The 25,803-nt window shown below is 38.1% G+C and overlaps 1 long non-coding RNA gene across 1 annotated transcript; it reads right to left on the bottom strand.

Moving 5' to 3' along the window:
* LOC140518964 (uncharacterized) lies at nucleotides 1-25,773 on the bottom strand. Its single transcript, XR_011972061.1, has 6 exons — nucleotides 25,581-25,773; nucleotides 7,200-7,356; nucleotides 6,559-6,663; nucleotides 1,928-2,002; nucleotides 1,004-1,137; nucleotides 1-511 (listed from the first exon to the last, which is right to left on the bottom strand). It is a non-coding gene; the product is annotated as an uncharacterized lncRNA (long non-coding RNA).
* Between the last annotated feature and the right edge of the window lie 30 nt (nucleotides 25,774-25,803).

Below are 25,803 nucleotides of genomic sequence, written 5' to 3' on the forward strand. Positions count from 1 at the left end.
CTTAACCCTTGCTTTTATTTTCTGTTTTGGATATTACCTCTGATTCTATTGTCCCAATGATTATCAAGTCAAGGGAGCAGCTTTAGGTCTGTAGGAGGAAGGTTTTTGACATTACAACACAGGTGCTGAAGATGTGACTCTCCTACAGTAGGAATGGCTCATCGAGGACTTTTTCCATCATCGTGTGGCTTCAGAAGGAATGTTAATGTCCTACTGAGCTAGATGTAGAGAATCAAGCATTCTGCCTGGTGGCCAGGAGAAGATCTGAAACATGGCAGGGTAGTAGAAGTGGAGAAAGGGAACAGTTATAAACTTCCTATGGCCAATCCACAGAGTGGGAGGATGGAGAGTTGGCTGCACATTGAGAGCTTAATGATTAGAATTCGACTGAGCCATGAGGTAGAGCTGGTGGAGAAGATTCCTTCTGAGCTCAGCTTCCCATGGGTTAGACATGGCCTAGCTAGGACACTGGACTAGACCCCGACTTTGCTTCTTTCTTGGTTTGCAGTCACTGTAAAAGTTGATGGTGTTTCCAGCTTGGATTACAGTCTATTGGAGTCACCCCAGATAAGCTGGCAAAAACTGGATATAATGTTTAAGGTGAAGCAGCCCTGTTTAGTGGAGTTCTTGCAGAACGTGGTATGGGAAAATCCTTCCCCTTCCCACCCACACCAAACTATGCATCTAGGAAAGGTCTATGAACCCTCCTCTACTCTATGTTCCCAAGTACTAGTCAAGCCAATGTGGGCTGGACATATAGGGGGTTCACTCCACTAAATTACAGCAGCATGGTTGGTCTCAAAAGCCTGGTCCCTGGGAGACATGAGGAAGAGTCCTATTTTAGGGGGTGCCCTTACGTCATGACACTTCTCTCCATGTACAGGATGAGATTTTTAGCACCAGTCATTGCTCCCCTGTTCCTTTTGATGCTTCCTGCTCCCCCCAACCCCAGAACATTCCTTGGGAAAACAATTGCATAATTTACTTTGGAATCTCAGAGTACCTTTTCAACACAGCTAGTATGGTTTACTGAGAGGCTGGGGTCATGAACTTCTCCATCACCAATGACATGGTAAGGAAGGTGGCCTGGTGGGAATGGCCAGAGGGCCAAGGAGATTGAGCAACCTTCAACTCAAGCTGTTAACATAAAAAGACACATTAGAAGTCATCTAGTTCAATCATCTTATTTTGCTGATGAATGAACTGAGGCCCAGAGACAAAAAGAGACTTACTTGTCTAAGATTATCCATCTAGAAATTAGGATGGGGGAACAGTGGTTGATTGAGAGGAAGTGACTTACTCCAAGTAAATAAGCAAATTAGTTTCAGAACTATGTCTAGAGCCTAGGTCTCCTAACTTTGATAGCGACTAATGTGAAGTATGACTTAGTGGAGTCAGGACCCTGAGTAATAGGCTAGGTTTGCTCAACACCTTGCAGTGTGATGCAGAGAAAATCCCTTTCCTTCTCTGGTTCTTAGATTCTCCATGCATCAATGTGACTAGCTAGCATTTATATACAATTTTAAGGCTTGCACAGCCTTGTACATATGTTATCTCATTCGGTGCTCCCAACATTGCTGTCAGGAAGGTGCTATTATTATATCCATTTTACAGAAGCATTAAACCTTGACCAGGGTCATACAGCTAAGAAATGTCTAAAGCAGGATTTGAACTTAGGTCTTATTGACTCCAAAGCTAGCACTGAGCCACCTTGCTGCCTACAAGGATGATTATAACACTTGATCTACTTAGCTATCTCAAATGGTTGTTCAAAGGAGAGAGTATATATAGATAAGAGCAAAATGCAAGCTATATGTGAGCTATTTTATCATTGCTCTCCCTAGTCAGTATAATAATGCCCAGGACCCTGAGGTTGATGCCTGACCCAGTAATCTTGCCCACCACATTTCTTTCCTTGACTCCTTACCCCTTACTTAGTAGAAGTTTTCTGAGTCCCTGTGGGTTTTTCTTGCTTCAGATTGCATCGGATGCTGGCATCAGTCTAAGTATGGAAGAGGAGGAGATATTGCCCTTGTCACGAAGGAGCTCACACTCTAGTGGGAGACAGTAGACACATGCCGAGCAAATATTCCAATGAGTGTGGCCAGTATATGATTTGGTACTAAGAAGGGTGGTGAGTTCTTAGAACTAACATGGACTGTGGACTAGGAAATTGCCTTCTGCTGCTCCCATATCGCTTGCTCTCTCTCTCTCTTTCTGCTTCATTTTTTCAGTGCAGATAGAAACTTGGTAAATGAATCATCATTTCCCACAAATCTACAAAGACCTTTCTTGGTATAAGAGAAAGAGCATTGGGTTGGGAGACAGGCACTTTGTTCTCTTCCTGAGTCTGCCATTGATTCCCTGGGTCACCCTGGAGTAGTCTCTGACGCTCAGTTTCTTCAATGATCAAATGGGTCAATCAGAGTAATCTAAGCACTATTAAAGTCTTTATGGGAACATTCTGTTAACTGTTTCTTTGTCAGTTTCTTCATCCTGAACCTCTACTTCTTTCCACATCTTCTCCTCCTCCCTCCATAACTTTCCCCGGGTTTTATATTAAGTAGTTGCTAATCTGAAAAGCACAGCAAGTCAGAGCAGGGAGAAATTTCAGAGAGACTATCTACTTCTCAGGGCCAAATCTGGCCTGTGACCTGTTTTTGTACTTCCTGAGAGCTAAAAAAATGGTTTTTATATTTTAAAACATGTCCCTTTTTATGTTTGTTCCTTTTTTGTTTAACATTTTAAAATTTTCATTCTTAAAATTTTGGGGTCCAAATACTCTCCCTTTTTCCAACCCCTTCCCCATTCACTGAAAAGGCAAGAAATATGATATTCATTATACATGTGAAATCATGCGAAACATTTCCATATTAGGTATATTGCAAAAATAAAGTGAAAAAAACTTCATTCTGAATTCAGAATTCATCACTTCTCTCTCTGGAGGTGGATGGCGTTTTCGTCATGAATTCTTCAGAATTGTCATGGATCATTGTATTGGTCAGAGTAGCTAAGTCTTTCACAATTTGTCATCATTACAACATTGTTGTTTCTGTGCATAATGATCTCCTGGCTCTTCTCATTTCACTTTGCATCAGTTCATATAAATCTTCCCTTTCTGAAACCATCCTGCTCATCCTTTCTTATAGCACAATATCACAATGACATAGCACATGTTCAGCTACTCCTCAAATGATGGACATTCCCTCACTTTTGAATTCTTTGCCACTACAAAAAGGGCTGCTATAAATATTTTGTCCAATATTTCCTTTTCCTTTAATTTTTTAATCTCTGGGATACAGATCTAGTAGCAATATTGCTGGGTCAAAGGGTATACACAATTTTATTGCCCTTTGGGTATAATTTCAAACTATTCTCCAGAATATTGGAACTAGTTCACAACTCCACTAACTGTGCATTAGTGTACCTATTTTTTACATCCCCCTCCAGAATTTATCATTTTCCTTTTCTGCCATGTTAGCCAGTTTGAGTTGTTTTAATTTGCACTTCTCTAATTATTAGTGATTTAGAGCATTTTTTCAAATGATTATTGATAACTTTGATTTCTTCCTCTGAAAACTGCTGGTTTATAACTTTTGACCCTTTATCAACCTTGGAATGGCTCTTAGTTTTTATAAATTTGCCAAAGTTCCCTATATATTTTAGAAATGAGGACTTTGTCAGAGAAATTTGCTGTAAAATTTCCCACTAGTTTTCTACTTTCCTTCTAATTTTGGCTATATTAGTTTTATTTTTGCAAAACCTTTTTAATTACATGTAATCAAATTGATCCATTTTGCCTCCTCTGTTTATTATTTGGTCATGACCTCTTCCCTTATCCATAGAGCTGAAAGGTAATTTTTTTCTATTTTCTCCTAATTTGTATTTGATGTCTGATTTTATATCTAAATAATATATCCTTTTTTACCTTATGTTAGTATACAGTGTGAAATATTGGTCTGTGTCTAATTACTGACAGACTGCTTTCTAGTTCTCCTGGTAGTTTTTACTGAATAAAATACATATAATTTTTAAATACCACAAAACTAAATTTTAGAAAGTAAAAGCCATTCTTAGCTTTCTAGGCCACATAAAAACGTGGAGGATCAATAGAATTGTAGTTTATTCACTCCCTCATTTATTATAATCCCTTCAGTTCACAGAGAAAGACATTTGATTCTCTGAGAGTGGAAATAATTTGATCCAAGCAACATAGGAAGTTAATGGGAAAGACATGATCTGAACCTAGGTCCCCTTAGTTTTCAGGGTAGGGTTCTTCCAAGTTTGCCTTTACTTAATTCTATCAGTATTCAGTAGCCTTGTGAGTGATCTTTGTGAAGATCAAAGAGACAATAGGTGGGTTCCCCAGATGTAAGGTATCTAAGTTTAATCCTTAATTAAAGAATCTGTACAACTTTTTGTTGTTGTTGTTGTTCAACCCATCTCCTGTTTTTTTCTAGGTGTCCCCAATAGAGCAAACTCTGAATTTCTTGGCTTCCCTGTTCCAGTTCCCTGCTGCCAATTTTAAAAGACAGCAGACACAAATGTCTTCAGAGGAAAATATATATATATATATATATATATATATATATATATATATATATATATATATATATATATATATAAAACTATTATTATTACTAATTGGACAGCACATAATGGAGCTAGGTGTGGTTCCATGATCAATAGTGGTGGGATCTATTTGCTTTTCCACTATTCTCTCTATCTTGAGCAAGACATGTCCCCTCTATGTGTCTTAGTTTCAAATCTCTGTTCAGCCATCCTCATGGGACTCCTTTGGAGACTGAATGGAATAATGGATGGGAAAGTACTTTGAGAAGTATGAAATTCAAAATATACTTATAAGAAGCAGAGTTGGGTAAGGGTTGTCTCCTTGGACACCAGAGCATCTCATCCTTCCTGTCTTCCCTTTGCCCTTGTGGGGAGACATTGGGTGCTAGACTAGTGCAAAATGAAAGTGGTGGTCAGGCCTCTTTCCCATATTAACAGGGCCTCCATTTCTTAATCCTTTGTCCCAAGATCAGCCTTTAAATGGGGCCCAATTTAAGGTGACAGAAGGCAGTCTCAGCTATGGTGTAGCAGTTAAAGGCAATGACAACTTTCATTCATGTTCTAATTCTCTGTGTAATAGCTCTTCACTACCTTTATTTCTAGCAAAACTTCAGGCTGGTTTCTCCTTCTCTCTGACAAAAGACATTTCCTTCTATGACTTCATTCTGCAGCCTTATAAGGTCAGTGTAAAGCCCTGCTCCAAAGAGGAGGAGATTCTGGGATGGTTGAGGTAACCTATTGCTCTGGTTAGTAGTGGGATTTCAGAAGAGGAGTGAGGGATGGAAGAGAGGATTTGTTGGGGGATTAAGCTCAGAACTTCAGTAGGGCCCTGGGATGGGAGTGGGAGGGAGAGAAAAAGGATGGACCAGGAGTAAAGAGGAGTTGGCTTCCAATACACATAGATGTGAGGTTTGACTTCCACTCACTGACCACTGCTGTATCTGTCTTAAACCTGGTTAGTATTTCTGACACACAGGAGTTTAATCCAATACTCCTACCCTCACTCCTATCTCAAAAAGTAACCAGAACTAGCAGGTGAATTTCCGAACCAGACCAAGTAACCAAACCTGATTTGGACACTCAAGGAGTAAGGGAGGGAAGTGCCCTGAAATCTTTTTTTTTGAAGCTGGTTTTAAGGCAGGATCACTGGACACTAAACACTGACAGAGATAAACTTTGGCAAATTGATGGAGAAAGTCATGCTGTGTAGATGGTAATCTGTGTATCTGAGGCATCAAAAAGGAGGTCACCAAATACTTCTCTGTTCTCCATTTTACATTGTCTGGCTTTAAGAAATTGGATCCCAAACTTGAAAGGGGAAAGGTAACAAAGGCACAACAAAGGTGGGTTCCTATGGAAGTCAGCTCTCAAGAAGCATAACTACCTAGAGCTAAGCTGTAGGAAGGGAGAAAGGAAACAAAGAAATCTCTGAGCAGCTACAACAGAACATGAAACATGTTCTTTCAGTTCCTCTCAGTCCATTCCTCCTATCTTATTTACTCTTATTTTAGATACAATTCTAAGGTGCTGGGCTCTATTTTGTTGAGAGCTTATACTCCAAAACAGAAGAAATAAATTAGTAGGTAGAAGCAATAAGATAATAGCTTAAAGTTGTGAGGAGTCACAATTACTATGAAAGCAAAACTATGATCTTAAAAATCAAAGTTTAAGCTCATTTAGAAAGGGTAGGTTAAATTAAGATGCTTGGTTTATTTAAGAAAGCCAGAAATGGTCCAGTTTTTAAAAATGAGTATTTCTAGGGTAAACTTCTAAGCACAGGTAAATAGATAGAAAATGGAAATGGTATATAAGAAAGAAGACTGAGTAGAACCTTAGGTTCAAGACCCAGCTCGGCTACTAACTTGCTTTTATGCCTTTGGGAAAATCCCTTCCTCTCTCTGGGCTCTAGCTTGCTTCTTTATACAATGAAAGAGTTGGACTAGATGACTTCTTAAATCTGTCTCTAAGAACAGCTTGTTTTCCAACCTCATGAAATGAATGAGCTGTTTCTTTCTGATCCAGACGAAGGGCATTCCTGCTGAGATGGTGAGGGTGGCGGTTGTCTCCAGATAGCAGTGTCTTCTGACTATCCTTTAGTGAGAGAAATATTGGAGGGAAAAGATTTGACATTGCTGGAAGCTTTAGATATATCCTATCCTTTAGGTAATGAGAAACGTGACAGGGCAGGAAGGCAGCATGAGGCACTCACAGCTTTCTTATATGTGTTCAGCCAATGAAAGCTACATTACAGATGACACTTACCTATATCGTTAGTTGGAATAAGGATATATGGAACCCAGGATCTGGGTTCAATGTAGACCACACAGGGTTGAAGGACTTCATCTTCAACTATATCTATCAGCTGACCTGGTTTCTCATCAAATTGAGAGTTTGCATTTCTTATTGAAGGCAACTCCCATTAAATTGGAGAGCCATCTTTTGGGAAGAAAAGTTAATCTTTTCTGTTTATTCCTTTCTGACCCTTCCCTAGAACTATTTGCTCCTGGGAGCCAACATCCATTATGGATCAGAGAATGAAAATTGACTGGAGAACATCAAAAGCATGCTGGAAATAAAAAGGTTACTTGCCCACCTCTGGGTACCTGAGCAATATTCTGTCTCTTTACCTGTCTTTGTGGATATTGGATGATGTATTTCCTACTAAGGAGCTTTCAGCAAAGTTCAAGATATTCCTCACGGATGTATTTTCTTTCTCATCTCCTCTTTTCTATATCTAGCATCTAAATCTTCCCCTGATATTCCCCTCTGTTCTGGCAAGGATATCTGGGGAGAAGGGAAGGAAAAGGAGAAAGGGCACTTACTCTTCTTACAACACAAAATCCATTAAATATTTGTCAACTTTAGTGTTAATATTTTATTTCAACATGAAACTTTTTGCATGCATACTGAAGCTTTGAAGCATTGCATGAAATCATAGCTCTGAAGTTATAAATAGGCAAATTAATTTGGTGGAGTGTGGTGGAGGGGCATTGACAACCTATTCCAATTAGGTACAATTGCCCTAGCAACCTCTGGGAGGAGGTGGGAAAGGAAGGAGAAGGAGGAAAATGGGCAGAAAAATGGACAGGACTCTTGTGGCATCATATTGGACTAGAAAGTCATGAAGTATGTGGATATTCGGTCAGAAGAATTCCATAAAGCAGAAGTTCTTAATCTTTTTTGCATCATGAATCTCTTTTGGAAACTGGTGAAACCTATGGACCCTTCCTCAGAATAATGTTGTTAAATGCATAAAACACAGAGCACTACAAAAAGAAATTAAAATAATGAAATACAACTGTCAAAATTTTTTAAAAATTAAATTCACGGACCCTAGGTGAAAAATCTCTGCTATATAGAGATGTACCCCTTCCAGATATTAGAATCCTAGGGTTTTAAAACCTTTTCATTTTACCCCACGTTATTAGAACTGCCTTAGCTTATTAGAATTGGATGGGACCTTTGTAATTACAGTATCATAGGCTCGTAGATTTAGGGGTAGAAGGATCTAATTTCTTTATTTCATAGATGAGGAAACTGAGGTCCAGAAAAGATAAGGAATTTACCTAAGTTTGCACAAGTCCCAAGTAGCAGAGGCAGGACTCAAGAATCATTTATGTAACCAAGTCCATGGCTCTCGCTATCCACAACACCACAATATCTATCCATGATTCTGTGACATTCAATTGAAATCAGTTTAGTAAAATAGCAGCGTGACAACAGCATCAGGTATTCCCCGTGTTATTGATTTCACTTTCAAGTTCCAGATATGCGTGGGAATAGTAAAACATTGATGTTCCCATGGAATGATGCTTAGTGTGCCATGAAGACTGCATGATGACATCAAACAGAGAGATCAGATAAGGCTCCCTGGATGAGTTAGCATCTGCTTGACTTTCAAAGGTAGGTAAGAAATGAACAAGTGAGGATTGAGAAGAGGTGAATAAAGGACTATAGATGAAAAATGCCAAGTATTTTTAGGGGCTGAAGATTGGCAAGACATGAAAGAATAGTTAAAAATGTGGATGAATAAGCCCTGGGGATATGAAGAAAGGCAAAAGATGACTAGTCCCTGCTCTTAAAGAACTCACAATATAATGGGAGAGACAGTATGCTAACAACTATGTACAACCAAACTATATCTATATCTATCTATATCTATATCTATATCTATCTATCTACAGGATAAATGAGAGTTAATCAACAAAGGAAAGATACTGGAAGTAGTGGGGATAGAGAAGAACTGATTGTAGCAGGTGAGATTTTTAGCTGTGACTTGAAGAAAATCTATGTCAGGAAGCAGAAATAAGGAGGAAAGAGTGTACCAGGCATACGCACAGCCAATAAAAATGTCAGTCATTTGGAGATGGAGTGTGATGTTCAAGGGAAAATGAGGAGGCTAATGTCACTGGATTATAGAGTACATGGATGGAGAGGATTAGTATGTTAGGGTCCAGTATCGCCATGCACGGGGTTATTCTCAGCTTCCCTAAATAAGGGAGTTAGATTTTATACTAAAGAAAGAGTCTGGAAACTCCAGATTGATTTTAGACAGTAATTTAATCAATTGGGTTGCTTTCTCCAGGGGCCAATCTGGCGCAGCTGCCATATGAAACAGTCTCAATAATTATAGAAAGCAAAGGAAAGAGGAGCTACAGAGCACATTGCTAGTGATTGGTAAATATTTTGGGTTTCTGCTTAGCAATCAGCTTGTGTCTGAGCTTGGGTGTTAAGCCAGTGCTGTTAGATAAATGCCCAAACATAGGATTGTGTAGTAGTGGTAAACTGGTCACCATGTTCATGTTACTGTTGTTACCATTTACAGCATTTTAATTATAACTTTTATTGGTAACAATATCTAAGTTATCATGAGCCACAATATCTAATTTAGGACTTTTATTTCCTCCTGTGTTCTATGGGTTTTTTCCAATAGGAACCCCACAGTGTGCAAGGTTCAAGAAGACTAGAAAGATAGGAGGGATTGGTAAGATTCTAACACAGGTCTGATCCAACCCGTTCCCCCACAATACTTGGGTTTTTTCTTTATAGGGTTTTTTGAGAATACAGTGAGCACAACATATACAACACACCCCCTTTCTATTATAATTTAAGGTCTACAAAACATATTCCTTAAATAACCTTTCATTTTAAGGATGAAGAAACAGGCTTATAAAAAATGTACATGATTTCCCTAAGGTCATATGTCTTATGAGTATGCAAATAAAATATTTTTCTTATTGTTGTAATCTTTGTGTTAGAGTATTCATATAAAACTTTCATTTTGATTGTTTTGTGGTTGTTCTTTCCATTTCATTGCTGTAGTTATCGTGTCTGCTGTTTTCTTGCTCAGTTTAATTATATTTGCGTTAGTTCATATCAGTCTGGCTTCTCTTTATTATATTTTTCATATAACTTCTTAACAGCACAGTAATATTTTATTATATTTGTGTACTGTAATTTGTTTGGACATTTCTCAAATGATTGGAATCTACTCCCCATACCAATTATTTGCTTCTACAAAAACTGCAGGTATAAATATTTTTCTGCATATGAGACATTTCTTCTTATCAATGACCTCCTTGGAATATCTGCCTAGCAATGGAATTTCTGGGTCAAAAAGTGTAGACATTTTAACCACTTTATTTGAATGATACTGTAGTAATAGTAGTAGTAGTAGTAGTACTAGTGGTAGTAGTAGTAATGATGTGGAGAATTATTCATTTGGTCGTTCATATTTGGCAGTTCCTTTGACTACTTATCTATTGGGAAATGGATTCTGGTCTTGGATATTTCTTTTAATTTTATAAGAGTATGTGTATATATTGGATCCCAAAACTTTATCTGGAAAATTTTATTTTTTCCCCTATTCATTCCTTCTCATCCATATATGTTAATTTTGTTTTCCAGAAGATTTTCAATTTCCTGAAAATGATCTCTTGTATTTATTGTAATTGTCCCTATTCCTTTTTTTTGTTAAGAATTAATATCCTATCCTTAACTGTTAAATATAGATTTCTTATCTCCTCTTCTAATTTTTTACAATATAACCTTAATATTCAGGTTTTGTATCCATTTTGAGTTTATTATAGGATATGTTGTACGACGTTCATCTAAGACCAGTTACTTCCTAATTTCCAGTATTATTTGCAATTATTATCAAAAAGGAATTTCTTTTTTTAATTTTTGAAAAAAAATATAATTTATTTATTTTCAGTTTTCAACATTCACTTGCACAAGAATTTGACAAAATTTTCTCCCCATCTCTCCCCAATCCCACCCCAGGATGGCATGCACCTTATCCATTCCTTCCTCCAGTCTGTCCTTCCTTCTATTATGCCCCTCTTCTTCCATCTCCCTCACCTCTATTTTCTTGCAGGGCAAAATAGATTTCTATACCCCATTGCCTGTACATCTTATTTCCCAGTTGCATGCAAACAGAATTTTTAACATTCAATATTAAAGCTTTGAGTTCCATATTCTCTCTCTTCCTCCCTCCCCACCCGCCCTTATTGAGAAAGCAAGTGATAGGTGAAACATGTGTAGCCATGCAACATACTTCCATAAAAGTTACGTTGTCACAATTTTCTCTGTTCTATCCTGCCCTCCATTTATTCTATTTCTCTCCCTTAACCTGTCCTCCCACAATATTGTTTGCTTCTGATTATCCCTTTCCCCAATTTGCTGTCCCTTCTATTATCTTCCTTCTCCTATCCCCTTCCCCTTCCTGCAGGGTCAAATAGATATCCATATGTAATTGAGGGTGTGTTATTCCCTCCTTAAGCCAAATCCCATGAGAGTAAGGCTCAATTATTCCCTTTCATCTCTCTGCTCTTTCCCTCCATTGTGAAAGCTCTTTCTTGCCTCTTTTATGTGAGTTGATTTGCTACATTCTACCTCTCCCTTTCTCTTACTCCTAGTACATTGCACTCAACAGTAAATTTTATTTTTTAGTTATTCTCCCTTCATATTCAGCTCACACTGTGCCCTTTGTCTGTGTGTGTGTGTGTATATGTATATACACATACACACATGCACCCATGTACTACATATACATATCTACACAAATATAATATACACATACTTATATACCTTTACATATCTACATATATATATGTGTGTATATACATATATACGTGTGTGTGTATATACGTATATATATGTATATACACACACACATACATTTCTTCTAACTATCCTAATATGGGAAAATGGTCTCATGAGTTACAAATATCGTCTTTCCATGCAGGAATGTAAATTATTCAACTTTAATAAGTCCCTTATGGGGACTCTTTCCTGTTTACCTTTTCATGTTTCTCTTGATTCTTATATTTGAAAGTCAAATTTTCTATTCAGTTCTGGTCTTTTCAACAAGAATGCTTGGAAGTCCTCATTGAAGTTGAAATTGAAATTTCATTGAAATTCCATTTTTTTCCCCTGAAGTATTATACTCAATTTTGCTGGGTAGGTGATTCTTGTTTTTAATCCTAGTTCCTTTGACCTCTGGAATATCATGTTCCAAACTCTTTGATGCCTTAATGTAGAAGCTACTAAATCCCGTGTTATCCTGTCTGTATTTCCATTATATTTGAATTATTACCTTCTGGCTGCTTGTAATTTTTTCTTCTTGATCTGGGAACTCTGGAATTTGACTACAATATTCCTAGGAGTTTTCCTTTTTGGGTCTCTTTCAGGAGCTGATCGGTGAATTCTTTCTGTTTCTATTTAACCCTCTGGTTCTAGAATATCAGGATAGTTTTCCTTTATAATTTCTTGTAAGATGATATCTAGACTCTTTTTTTGATCATGATTTTCAGGTAGACCAATAATTTTTAAGTTATTTCTCCTGGATCTATTTTCCAGGTCAATTGTTTTTCCAGTGAGATATTTCACACTGTCTTCTATTTTTTTTCATTCTTTTGATTTTATTTTATAATTTCTTGATTTCTCATAAAGTCATTTGCTTCCATCTGCTCCATTCTAATTTTTAAAGAACTATTTTCTTCAGTGAGCTTTTGGACCTCCTTTTCCAATTGGTCAGTCCTGCCTTTTAGTGCATTCTTCTCCTCATTGGCTTTTTGAACTTCTTTTGCCATTTGGGTTAGTCTATTTTTTAAAGTTGTTATTTTTTTCAGCATTTTGGGGTCTCCTTTTGCAAGGTGTTGACTCATTTTTCAAGATTTTCTTGTATCACTCTTATTTCTCTTCCCAAGTTTTCCTCAACCTCTCTTACTTGACTTTCAAAGTCCTTTTTGAGCTCTCCATGACCATTTCATATTTTTTGGGAGGTTAGAAAGCATAGGAATAAATGGAGCGTTTCTTAAAATGATAAGTAGTATAAAACGATAAGTAGTATCTATCTAAAACCAGCAGCAAGCAATATATGTAATGGGACTAAGCTAGAAGTTTTTCCAAGAAGATCAGGGGTAAAGTAAGGATGCATATTATCACTCCTATTATTCAATATTGTACTAGAAATTCAAGCTATAATAATAAGACAAGAAAAAGAGATTCAATGAGTTAGAAAAGGCAATGAAGAAAAAAATATTTGCTCTTTTAAGATGATATGATGATATACTTTGAGAATTCTAAATAATCAACTAAAGAAACTAGTTAAAACAATGAATAACTTTAGTAAAATTATAAAATATAAAATAATTCCATATAAATCATTAACATTTCTATAGATTACCAAAATGTACAGCAGCAGGAGACAGAGAAGTTCCATTTTTAAAATAACTGCAGCCAATGTAAAATACTTTGGAGTCTTCCTGCTTAGATAAACCCAGGAACTATATGAAGACAATTACAAAATACTTTTCATACAAATAAAATCTAAACAATTAAAAGGGATAATCAAGGAAGCTACATTTTGGTGAAAGGTATCAGAGACAATGAAAATTATCAAACATTTTTATAGTAAGTTTCTGTCATAATGGACTCATTTCTCAAATATGTAGAGAACTGAGTCAAATTTATCAGAATAAAAATCATTGCTCAGTTGATAATGGTCAAAGGATATGAATGGGTAGTTTTGGGCAGAAGAAATCAAACAGTCATATCAAAAAGTGCTCTAAATAGCTCTTGATTAGAGAAATACAAATTAGAACAACTCTGATGTACTGCCTCACATCTATCAGAAATGACAAACGCTGGAGAGAATGAGGAAAAATAGGTACACTAAGAAATTATTGATACAGTTGTGAAATGATCTATCCATTCTGGAGAGCAATTTAGCACTTTCCAAAGGGTTATCAAGCTGTGCATACCCTTTAAACCAGCAATGCATTATACATACATACATATATATATATATGTACATACATATATATACACATATATACATATATATATATATATATATGGAGAGAGAGAGTTGATGTACTCTGAGTGCAAATTGATGTATACTATTCTCACTTTATTTTTCTTGCTTTTTTTGTAATATGCTTAATATGGAAATGTTTTACATGATCGCATGTATACAAGTGATATAATATTGCCTGTTTTCTCAATGGTTGAGGGACGGAATTGGAGTAAGGGAGATAATTTGAAACTCATAGTTTAAAAAGAGGAGAATGTTAAAAATAATAACTAATTTTTGAAGAGAAAAAAAGATACTTTGGAAATACGGGTTATTGTTAGCTGGCCCCTTTCCTCATTTTTGTTTTAAAGCCCTTTCAATCAGATAAAGCCTTATTTATTAATCAGATCAGATGTATTAGATCCTTTCCTGGTCTGACCTGAAATTTTCCTTTGAGCCACTTTTGAAGAAAGCTTGCTTTGTGAGACCTATGGTGCAACCAAGATTGCACGGGAGAGCCTATCAACTTATGAAAACAAGTTATTTTCCATTTCTGTCCCTTAGTACAGTCAAGCCATTTGCATGTTAGAGACAGAATCTGCCACAGACTCCCATTTGGTTACCTTCTGCAGTCCAAGTGACTTTGCCCTTTTCTTCATGCCAGAAACAACTCCTAAAGGGATCAGGTTAAGTAGTAGAGACTTCTCTTTTCATCACTGAAGGAATCATTGGGATCTGGAAGGCACTTGCTACCAAGCCTATAGCTTTGAACTTGCAAACACTCTAGTCTCCAGTCTGGTAAGAACTATTATGAGCAATAATTATATGAGATAATCCCTATCTTCATACATCACTTTCCACTTTCTTATGACTCCTTAGGATCACTTACAGACCAGATGTAGGGCACCTGATAACTGTGATTCTACTTGCTCTATGTTGCTCACTACTTACACTTGGTGATATTGGGCAACACTCTCCCACTTATGGACCTTAATTTCTGTATCTTTAAAATAAAAGGTGGAAATAAGTGGTCAAAAATCCCATCATAGATCTTTTTACATTCTAAGGCTTCTTCTAGCTCTGATTTTCCAGCTCATATTCTAGTTTTCCTTTCAGATCTTACAATCTATGCTCAAAAGTCCCTTTTACCTTTGACATTTTGTGTTTTGTAGTTCAAGTCCCATGAGGGCTGGGGACAAAGGGATGCCAGCGGGAGGGATGTGGGAATAGCAAATGGTGACTTTTAATATTTGTAGGGCTGCCATGTGAAAGGGAGGTCAGATTTATTTCATTCAGCCCACTGAAGAAGAACTAGAAGCGATAAGCAGAAGTTAAAAGGAAGGTAAATTTAGACTTGAGGTCCAGCAAAACCTCTTGGCAATAAGATCTGCCTAAGAGAGAAGTCAGTTGTGTTAGGAAGGGGCAGTCATTGAAGGTCTCCACATCTTGTCTGGCTCATCAATTGTCATGTATGCATAGTAGAGATTGCTTTGGTGGATGGGTGGCCACCGAGGTTCCTTTCAAAATTGAAATTTTATTTTTCTATGCTGCTGTACTTTAGAGATTCCATTCAGGTAAATTTCACAAACATTTCCAAAGTTTCTACTATGTACAATTTTATCTTCTTTGTACTACACTTTCAGTTTTGACATTGTATATTTTAAGGTCCTTCTCACTTTGACAATTCATGTTCTATGGTGACTTCCTGCTTTAACTTTAAGTGCTGTGTATTCTAAGATCCCTTCCAGTTATGATATTTGGTAGTCTATGTTGTAGAGTCTCTTTCAGCTCCAAAATTGCATGTTCTATATTCTAGAGTCCCTTTCAGGATGAAAGTTCCACGTCCTATGTTCTAAGTCCTCTTTCAGCCGCAACTTTCTATGAAGCACGTTTGAAAGCTTTGATGTTGCAATCCTTGTTTCCATCCCTGCCACTTTATTGAAACCCTTCTTTCCAAAGTTACCAGTAATTTTTAAATTGATGGATCTGATGGCCTTTTGTCAGTCCTTATTTTTCTTGTTTTCACTATTAAGTTGACTGACTCTTTGTGACCCTGAATGGAGTTTTCTTGGCCAAGAACTGGAGTAGTTTGTCATTTCCTTCTCCAGTAGGTAAAGGCAAACAGTTTTTCAGTGACTTCCCCAGGTTTACGCAGATAGTGTCTGAGGCCAGATTTGAACTCAGTTCTTCCTGACTCCAGGCCCAGTGTACTATCCTGTGAGCTATCTAGCTGCTTCTAACTTTCTTGATTCTCTTTATTATTTGACATTGCTGCCAGCCAGTTCCTTCCTTCTGCATACTCTTGTCTCTGACACTACTGTGCTGTGATACTCATGCCTGTCTGACTGATCATTCCTAGTCAACTTTCATGATCTCTATTGATTCTCTAAACCTTATGTGTGGTTGTAAGCTAGGGTGTGTATTTTTGGCTTCTTTCTCTATAACACTCTGTCTTGCTGATCATGTCAGCTTTCATGAGTTTGACTGTTGTTTCTATGTACATGACCCACAAATCTATATATCTAGCTGTGATCTTGCTTCTGACCTCCAGTCCTGAATCTCCAACTACATGCTAGGGACCTGTGCCTGAATGTCCCATAGGCATTTAATCTTTTCCCTTAAAGCTGCTTTTCTATTTTTGTTGAGGTCACTACAATTTTTTTGCCACTACAGTTTCCAATCTTAGAGTCATCCTCAACACTTCACTCAGTTTATTGATACTCAATCAGTTTGCAATTTATTAATTCAACTTTCTATTTACTCACACGTCTATCACCTTGGTTTAGGCCCCTATCACCTCTCACCTGGAATATTAATATAGACTCCTAATTGCTTTCCAGAATCCAGTCTCCCTTCTCTCTAATCCATCCTCCACACAGCTGCCAAATTTGTATTCCTAAAGCTCAAATCTGACCATGTTACTTCCCTGCTCAAGAAGCTTGATTGGTTCCCTTTGGTTGATATGGAATCATACAAATTCTTCTCTTTGGCATTTAAAGTCCTTTACAAACTTACCCCAACCTATCTTTTCAGTCCTAATGTATACTAATCTCCCTCACATACTCTAGTAGCTAGGTGGTACGATGGATAGAACACAGGGCCTGAAGTCAGGAAGACCTGAGTCCAAATCCAGTCTCAGGCATTTACCAGGTATGTGAACCTGCAAATGTCATTTAACCTCTGTCTGCCTCAGTTTCCTTAGCTATAAAATAGGGATAATGATAGCACCTACTCCTCAGGATTGCTGTAAGAATCAAATAAGTTAATATTTGTTAAGCACTTAGTACATTGCCTGTAGGCACATGGTAGGATCTTAATAAATGCTTGTTTCCTTCCTTTCTTTTGCCCTCCTTAGTTGGTCTGCCTCTTTCATGGCAGACTCTAAGGCCCTCTTCCTCTTCCTCACAAAAATTAGCTGCAAACAGACTAGACTGGGGTGGAAAACCGTGGCCTAGAAGGTCACATGTGGCCTCAAGGCCACAGGTTTCCTACCCATGGACTAGACCATTTCTATACCACTTTCCAGTTCTGATAAACTATGTCCTATCTTTTAAGGTCACTTCTGCCTCTATTATTGTATTTTCTAAGGTCTCTTCGAACTCTGCCAACCTTTCACTATGACTTTTGAGTGTGGTATGGTTGCCTGGTCCTGGCCCTTACTCTTTTTTGTGCTGCCCTTGGCTAGACTTTCTGCCTGGCTTGCTTCTGACTACAGAACCATGGGAGAGTGGGCAGTCTATCTCCCAAAGAATCTTATTCATGACCCTATGAGGGATGTGGGGGAAGAGGGTAGCCACAAGGAACTGTTTCAGTAACCCAACTCTGAAAATCACTGGCTGGGAGCGGGGTGGGGGGGGTGGGTCAGTTATGCTGTGAGGCATGGGTGGACAGAGAGCCCAAGACATAGGATTGTAGTCTCTAGACCACCATGAGAAGAAAACAGGCCCAGCCCAGTCCCTGTTGTTGATATCCTGTGCAAAGCCTCATTTTCCCATCTCCAGGTGCATTTCTGTCTGGTGACTGAGCCCTTTTCCTGGTTATGGGTCAGGTTATTTTATCTTGTTTTCCACTCCTAAGTAGGAGGGTCCCTGCTATTCCACCCACACTCATTCCATCCCTAAAAATACAAATCATTCCCCAGCAGTGTGTCACAAGCAGAAGCATTGTGATATTCTCTCTAGTAGTGTCTCCCTTCTTCTTGTAGGCTAGGATATGACTAGAACTCAAAGACCTGAGATAACCCATAGAATTCCCACATCACAAAAGGGGACTACTGCGAGCAGAGAAGTTGTCATGCGTACCTGAGGTAGTTTAGGTCAATTTTGCTGCCAGGTGGATGGATCTGGGATCCAGCTATAGGCCTTTGGACAAGAGGGCAGTAAAAGCTGTTTTTACGATTTTGGAAAGGAGCTCCTGAGACCCTCCACTTCTTCCAGACTCAGTTTCCTCATTTGTATAAAGAAGATAATACTCACATTTCCTTCACAAAGTTGTTAGGAGAATTAAATAAGACAAAATATATAAAGTGCTTTGCAAACCTTAAAGCACCATAGAAATGTGAATATATAAAATGTATTCATGTTCAACTAGTATAATTTGGCAGATCCAGATCAAGAACCCAGATTGTTCTGACTTTAAACAGTGTTCTTTTTAATCAGAGAGCTTTAGTGAAGTAAAAGTTACATATCTGTTTTGTGAACTGGGCCATGGAAAAAAGGCTTCATAGAAGAAATGGTGCTTGAGCTTGGCCATGAAGAAAAAGTAGAATTTATACTGGCAGAGACAATAGTGTGGGGAGGGGTAGAATTCCAGACAAGGATAATGGCATGAAATCAGGCCTGAGGCAGGGAGGGGTGAAGTCCTTTTGGAGCCTTGGACACTTACTAGGTATGTGACCTGGGGCTAGCTATCTAACTCTCTCTGTCTCAGTGTCTTCATTTATAAAATGGGGATAATAGTGGCACCCAACTCTCAGGCTTGTTATGAGAATAAAATGAGATAATATTTGTAAAGCACTTTGAAAACTTTAAAATATTATTTAAATGGTAGTTGTTGTCTGAGTGAAAAGAGAGAGCTAAATCTGGATTAGTAACCTGTCAGTAGATGATATAAGGTCTTGACTACCAGATTAGGGATTTGAGTTTTATTCCAAGTGTGCCAGAAACATAGGTTTGATGAGGGAAGTGACAAGCAAACAGAGAGGTTCTAGGAAGATTAACTTATTCACATATATAGTAGCAGATGGATTGAAGAGAGAAGAGATTGAATATGGCAAGACTACTTACTCAAACTATGAACCATAAACAAACCCCAATCCTTTTCACAAACTTCATTTTTTCATTTCCTCATTCTTTTTTATTTCTGAAAACTGAAATATCTCTAAAAACCATCTGGAAATCTCCTTTATTTCCCATCTGCCTTGGTTCCTCTACCAGATTAGTACTAATATGATACAAATGCTCAGCCAACTTCTGCAACACCATCCTACACACACACACGCTGGGAAAAGAGACACTGAAGAGAGTATCCAATTTCCTTTTGCACAAGGAAGGAGCTGAGGATGAGGATGATGGCCAAGATTTGGGCACTGGCATCTCTGCTGCTGGTGATGCTCAGCTCAGGAGTTGGCACCACCAATCCAGGACTAGTAGCCAGGATCACTCAGAAGGGACTGAACTACGGTAAGAGAGCATTTTCTTTTGCTCAGGGTCACCTATTTTTAACTTTTGATCATCCACTTTCCATAAGTTATTCATTTCATTATCAGTTGGGGACCTGTCCAAATACTCCAAGCATCCTTTAATGTCCAGTAAGGGTCAGGTATTCAGGAATTTATGCCAACTCTTTCTGCACCCTCTTTTAGGGGTTCCATAGACACAATGAGCTCTTTTCCCCCACACAGACTTTGCACATTCCACAGAATCACAAAATCTAAGAACTGGAAGGCACTCCAGCACCCATCTATTCTATAACCACACACAAATGGAATCACCACTCAAAAATATCCAACAAATTGTCTTCTATTCTCTACTCAAAGACCTTCAAAGTGGGAGAACACATCACTTCTCTAACTAGTCCATTTCATATTTGGATAGAGCTAATTGTTAAGAAGGTTTTGCGCCACCCCCCCCCCCCCCCCCCCCCCGGCGCAACACATACACCTTCCCCCTTCAAGCCTAAAATAGCCTTTTTGCAACTTTACCCATTGTTCATGGTTCTGTCCTCTAGGGACAAACAGATCAAGTCTAATCCTCCCTCCAAGTGACAACCCTTCAAGTAGTTAAAGACAGTTATCAGATCCCTCTGGTCCCTCTTTTCTCCAAGTTAAATGTCTTCACTTCTTTCAATTGAGCCCATATGTTATGGACTCAAGGACCTTCATCACCCCCATTGCCCTTCTCTGGATGTTGGAGTTTTTTTTTAATGGTGATGCCTAGAAGTAAAAACAATATTCTGGACAGTGTTGGACAATGACAGAGTGTGATGTGAATATCACCTCCCTAATCCTGGAATTATGTCCCTCTTAAAGCAGCCCAAGATTGCATTAGCTGGTTTGGCAACTAGATTTATCTGCTTAAAAATATTGAGACTGCAATCCACTAAAACCTGTCAATCTGTTTCAGAAATAACTGCTATCTGGTCATGTCTCCTTCATCTTATACTTGTGAAGCTAATTTTTTTTGTTCCTAAATGCAAGACTTTATATTGATCCCAACTGAATTTCATTAGACCCAGAATATTGATGTAGTCTGTAAAGATTTTGGGGGAGATCCTGACTATGTCATCAGGTATGTCATCTGTCCCTTTTGGCTTGTCGTTATTTGTACATTTAATGAATATATCATCTACACCTTTATCCAAGTCATGGATAAGAATGTTAAACAAGAAAAAAACCTAGTGCAGACTTCTAGGTTCCTCTACTGGAGATATCCTGGCATGTTTACAAAAAAAAATATTAACAATTACTCTTTGAATCAGGTCATCTAACTCATCCTGAGCCTATCTGATTATATTATCATCTAATCCATCTCTCTCCATCTTCTCTCCATGAAAGAATAACAGGAAATACTTTACCAAAAGCTTTGTTCAAATCCAGGCAAATTATAGCCATAGCAGTCTTCTTATCTACTAGTTTAATTATTTCTACACTGATGATTCCCAGATCAATATATCCAGCACTAATCTCTCTTCTGAGCTACTATCACACATCACCAGTTGCCTTATGGACACCTGGAATTACATTTTCCATAAGCTTCTCAAACTCAACATGTTCAAAATAGAATTTATTATCTTTCTGCCAAAAATGTTTTCATCTTCACAACTTCCCTAGTCCCTTCAAGGACGCTGCTATCCATCAAGATTTTGGTGTAACCCTCAATTGCTCACTCTCTCTTACCCCACATATCCAATTTCTATTTCATGATACTTTTACCTTTACAACTTCTCTTGCATACAATTCTTTCTCTATACTCTCACCCTGAGTTCAAATTCTCATTACTTTGCTCCTGGACTATTGCAATAGCCTTCAATCTGGTCTCCCTGCCTCAAGTCTTTCTCCATTCTAATCTATCTCCCACTTAACTGCCAAGGCAATTATTTCAAAAGCACTGATGTGAAGAAGTCACTTCCCTACTCAGTGAGCTCCAGTGGCTCCTAATTACATCAAAACCAAAATATAACATTCTCTGTTTAGTACTTAAAATGATTCATAATCTGTCATCTTCCAACTTTTCCAGTTGTCTTATAATCTACTCTTTTCCATGTCCTCTGTGTTATAGCCACAATGACCCTGCCTGCCATTCCACAAAACACATCATCTCTCATCTCCGTGCCTTTTTATTGATTGTTTCCCATGCCTTGAAAATTCTGCTTCTCATCTCCACTTCTTAGCCCCTTTCATTTCCTTTAAGTCTTGTCTCACATCCTACCTCCTCCTTGACTCCTTTCTTAGCCCTCCTACCTGTTAATGCCAACGCAGTGAGCACATTAGATATATTTTGTACATACCTTGTATCTATGCCAGTTGTTTATTTATATTGTCTCCCCTATTAGAACATAAGCTCCACGAAGGAAAGAACTATTTTTTCCCTTTCTTTGCATCCCCAACACTTAGCAAAGTGCCTGGAACAAAGTAAACATTTACTCACTTGCAAACTTGGTCCAGAAATCCAAACATCATTCTCAGACATCACCTTTTTAGCCATTTGTTTACTTACCAAATTAATTTTTCTCCCCTATATCCTTTTTCTTAACTGGGTAATAGTGAGGAAAACACAAGCTATGCCTCCAAAATCCTCAAATTCTTGGTCAATATTGTTGGCAATATTCTTAGGTTCTTTCTCAAAGGTTCATTTGTGCCTGCGTGGATCACCTGAAATGGATAGTTGTTATTGGCTTTGATAATTCTTGGAAGGTTTTCTGTTAAATCTTGAATACAAGTCCTGGGAAGACAAGAGACTTCTCAGTTGTTATCTAGTTGACAGACAGCTACTTCAGTACCCCTAAACAAGGAATCGCCAATGCCTATTGCTCCTCTCTTCTTCCTCTGCTCCTTAATGGATGTTTCACTCATATGATAGTTTTTATGCCTCTCTCATATCATTCTCAGGACAAACAGCTTCTTCCCTCCTCAGAGCATCCTCTTCTCTTCTCTTCAAGAGGAGTTTCAAATCTGTTTCAGATGTCCCTTCCCTTTCTCTCCTGTTTTAGATTTGCACATTTTCTTTTATCCTAGCAAAGGTCTTCTACTGTCCTCTACCACAGATCTCATTGTGTTCCCATTGAAGTCTCACTTCTATTTCCTTTAAGACCATTTCATTCTTTCTAGCAATCTGAAATGTTGAGAGGTGTGCTTTGAGTTTCATTACTCCTTCCAAGAGGGAGCTCAGCTTATATTTGGAACACAGATAAGACTCAGTCAGCTGTGACAGAAATGCAAACATGGGACCCTCAATTAGAGTCCCAGCACCATTTCTATTATTCTCCATGATGGTAGAGATTTTTAGATATGTTTCTTTGAATGACTTGTGGGTGCTTACACTTTGACATTAAGCACCCAATTAAAGCTTTGACAGCAAATTACCATCTCTTAATAACTTGACCAACCCATTTAAATATTGTGTTCACAACTACACAGTCGTATCTACCCTTCAGCTTTGCATCAACTTCCCTCTGTTTCACCAAGTTGCCTGATGTACCTATCTACTTTATCCATTTGCTTAACACTTCCTGACCTTGCCTTGTCATACCAATTAGCTTCTACTTACTCTTCTTGAGTTTCTCTCCCTGTTCAACTCTCTAATCTTCCTCCATCCCCCTTAATTCTTCAATATTTTCCTATATTGTCCTTGATCCTGCCTCTTTCAATTAAAAGTAGAATCTGAACTAGAATCTGTATCTTTAGTTTGAGATCCTTCAAGTTTTCCTCAAGTTCTCAAATTTTTCTTCCTCCATTTCAACCTCTGACCTACTTCAACGGTCCAAACCCTTCCAAGTTATTGACACAATTTTCTTCATATCAATCTGTCTTCTGTTTCTCTTCCTTTCCCAGAGAACCTTGAGAACTCATATCTCTGAAGTGTTTCCCACCTCCATCCCCCAGAGGACAATAATTGCAACCACAAGCATTTCTATAATACTTTAAGGCTTATGCAATCAATGTAACATACTGTACTTGGGTAAAGAAACTTAAGATCTGTTCTCATCTCTGCCACCAAATGGGCATGCAAAGTAGAAGAGTCAGATGACATTTTCCAATTTCGGTTTCTATGTTCCATTTTCCAAAGTCCTTTCCAGGTGAAACACTTTGTGTTCTATATTGTCAGATCTTTTCTAGTTGTAAGACTCCATATCATACCGGACAACTTTTAAAATTCGTGTTAGATACTCCCTTCTAGTTCTGATATTTGGTGGTTCTACTGCATGTTCAATAACAATTTGTTGAATGAATGATGAATGAACGATTTCATAGAATTGGTCAGATTTCCTTTCCTTTCTCTATTACTCCAGCCAGATACCATGGAATGATCATTTTGCAAAGGGAGCTATCAAATATCAAGCTGAAGGATTTCTATGGTGACTTTAAGGTTGGAGTTTTTGGGAAGGTGAAATACAGTTTTTACAGGTAACGACAACACTTTCAAACAAACATGTATTAAGCTATTGCTTCATCTCCTAGCAAGACATTGTGCTAGACCCAGAGATAGTCTAGAAGAAATGGTTGGAATATGTGTTCATAGAAAAAGAAGGGGGTCAGAGGGGAAAAATGGAAGCTAGATTCATAGCTTTTGTCAAGAAAGTAGTTTGTTGTCTATAGAATGAACTTCAGAGGTAGTTATAGGTATACTCTTCCTGAGAGATTAATCCCCAAATTGTAAAAGTGGGATTATGAGGGGAGAACATCAGCCTATGAAATTGTCCCTCCTCCCTGGTCTCTCAGATCCACAGTTCCTTCAATTCAGTATGCTCTTTCTATCAGGTGATAGAGATAGTTTGGCAGAAGCCAGGTACATAGAAGCTACATACAGAGTTGGTGGAAGGTACTCTCAGAAGAGAAGACCTTAGTAGCTAGGGGATGGGGTAAAAGCTTCCTGCAGAAGATGGACTTTGATTTCAGATATGGAAGAAGTGAAGCAGGGCATGGCACGGTGGATACAGTATTGGGCCTGGAATCAGGAAGATTCCTCTTCATGAGTTCAAATCTGACCTCAGACACCAGTTACATGATCCTGGACAAGTCACTTTATCATGTTTGCCTCAGTTTTCTCATCTGTAAAATGAGCTGGAGAAGGAAATGGCAAATGACTCTAGTATCTTTGCCAAGACAACCCCAAATGGGGCCAGAGAGCATTGGATGCAACTAAAATGACTGAACAGCAACATGAAGCAGGGGGACAAATTAGAAAGGCATTAAAATAGTCTTGGGATTATTATACCAATTTACAGATAAAGTAACAGGTTCAGAGATTAAGGGTCTTGCCCATCACAACATTAGTAGTTGGTTATCAGAGTCAGAATTTGAACCCAAGTGTCCTGACTCTGAATGCATCGCTCTTTCTGCTCTACAGTGCTGCCTCTGAGCCTGTTAGGGAGATGTTACAGACATCCATCTGACTTCCTTCAACTTTCTTCTCTTGACAAGATGGCCAAACCCATTAGTGATGTGGCTTACCCCCCCCAAAATCTTGATTATTTGGATCCTATTTTCCTAATATGCCTTAGGAGGTGAATAAACCCATGAACTTTTCCTAAATTTATTTCTCTTTGCTGATTTGACTGTCTAAAACAGTTTTGTATGATGAACAGGTCTAATTCTCTGACCCTACGCTGGGTACAGTACCAAGAGGTCTACTGCAAAGAGATACTCTAAAGTTATTGGGAAACAAAGATCCAACTATAAACAAATAATTAACAACAAAGGTGAGCAAGGACCTGTGATCAGTGTCAGTACTTGGTACGAGAAGGACTGAAGAGAGATAGAAAAGTCACAGAAAACTTCCTGGAGGAGGTCACACTACAGTGGCAATTTAGGAATAGGCCATTTGGATTTATTTATTTCCTATGATTTGGTTGTAAGACGTGGTTAAACTAGGGAGGACGATTCAGGAATAGGATGCTCACAGCTCTTGAGATTAATTTTGGGTCCAATATCCCTGCTCTGGCTTGGTCTTAACTGTCTTTCTTTACTAGCCTTGTAAACAAGGAAATTTACCTTGGGAACTCCTACTTGGGCCTGCTTCCTGGGGAAGGTGTCACGGCTTCCATCTCTAATTCTGCCATCTTGATTAGAGGGCATTGGAAACTAGAAAAGTTGTTCATGTAAGTTGGATTTTAGTCAAAACTCTTAGAATGATGTATCATATCCATAGGTCTCTCCTTTTCTTATGACAGAAGCTAATTCTCACTCTGAATTTAAAATGAAGAATCTTATCATG

This window comes from Notamacropus eugenii, chromosome 1 (genome assembly GCF_028372415.1).
Source record: "Notamacropus eugenii isolate mMacEug1 chromosome 1, mMacEug1.pri_v2, whole genome shotgun sequence".
Lineage (NCBI taxonomy): Eukaryota > Metazoa > Chordata > Mammalia > Diprotodontia > Macropodidae > Notamacropus > Notamacropus eugenii.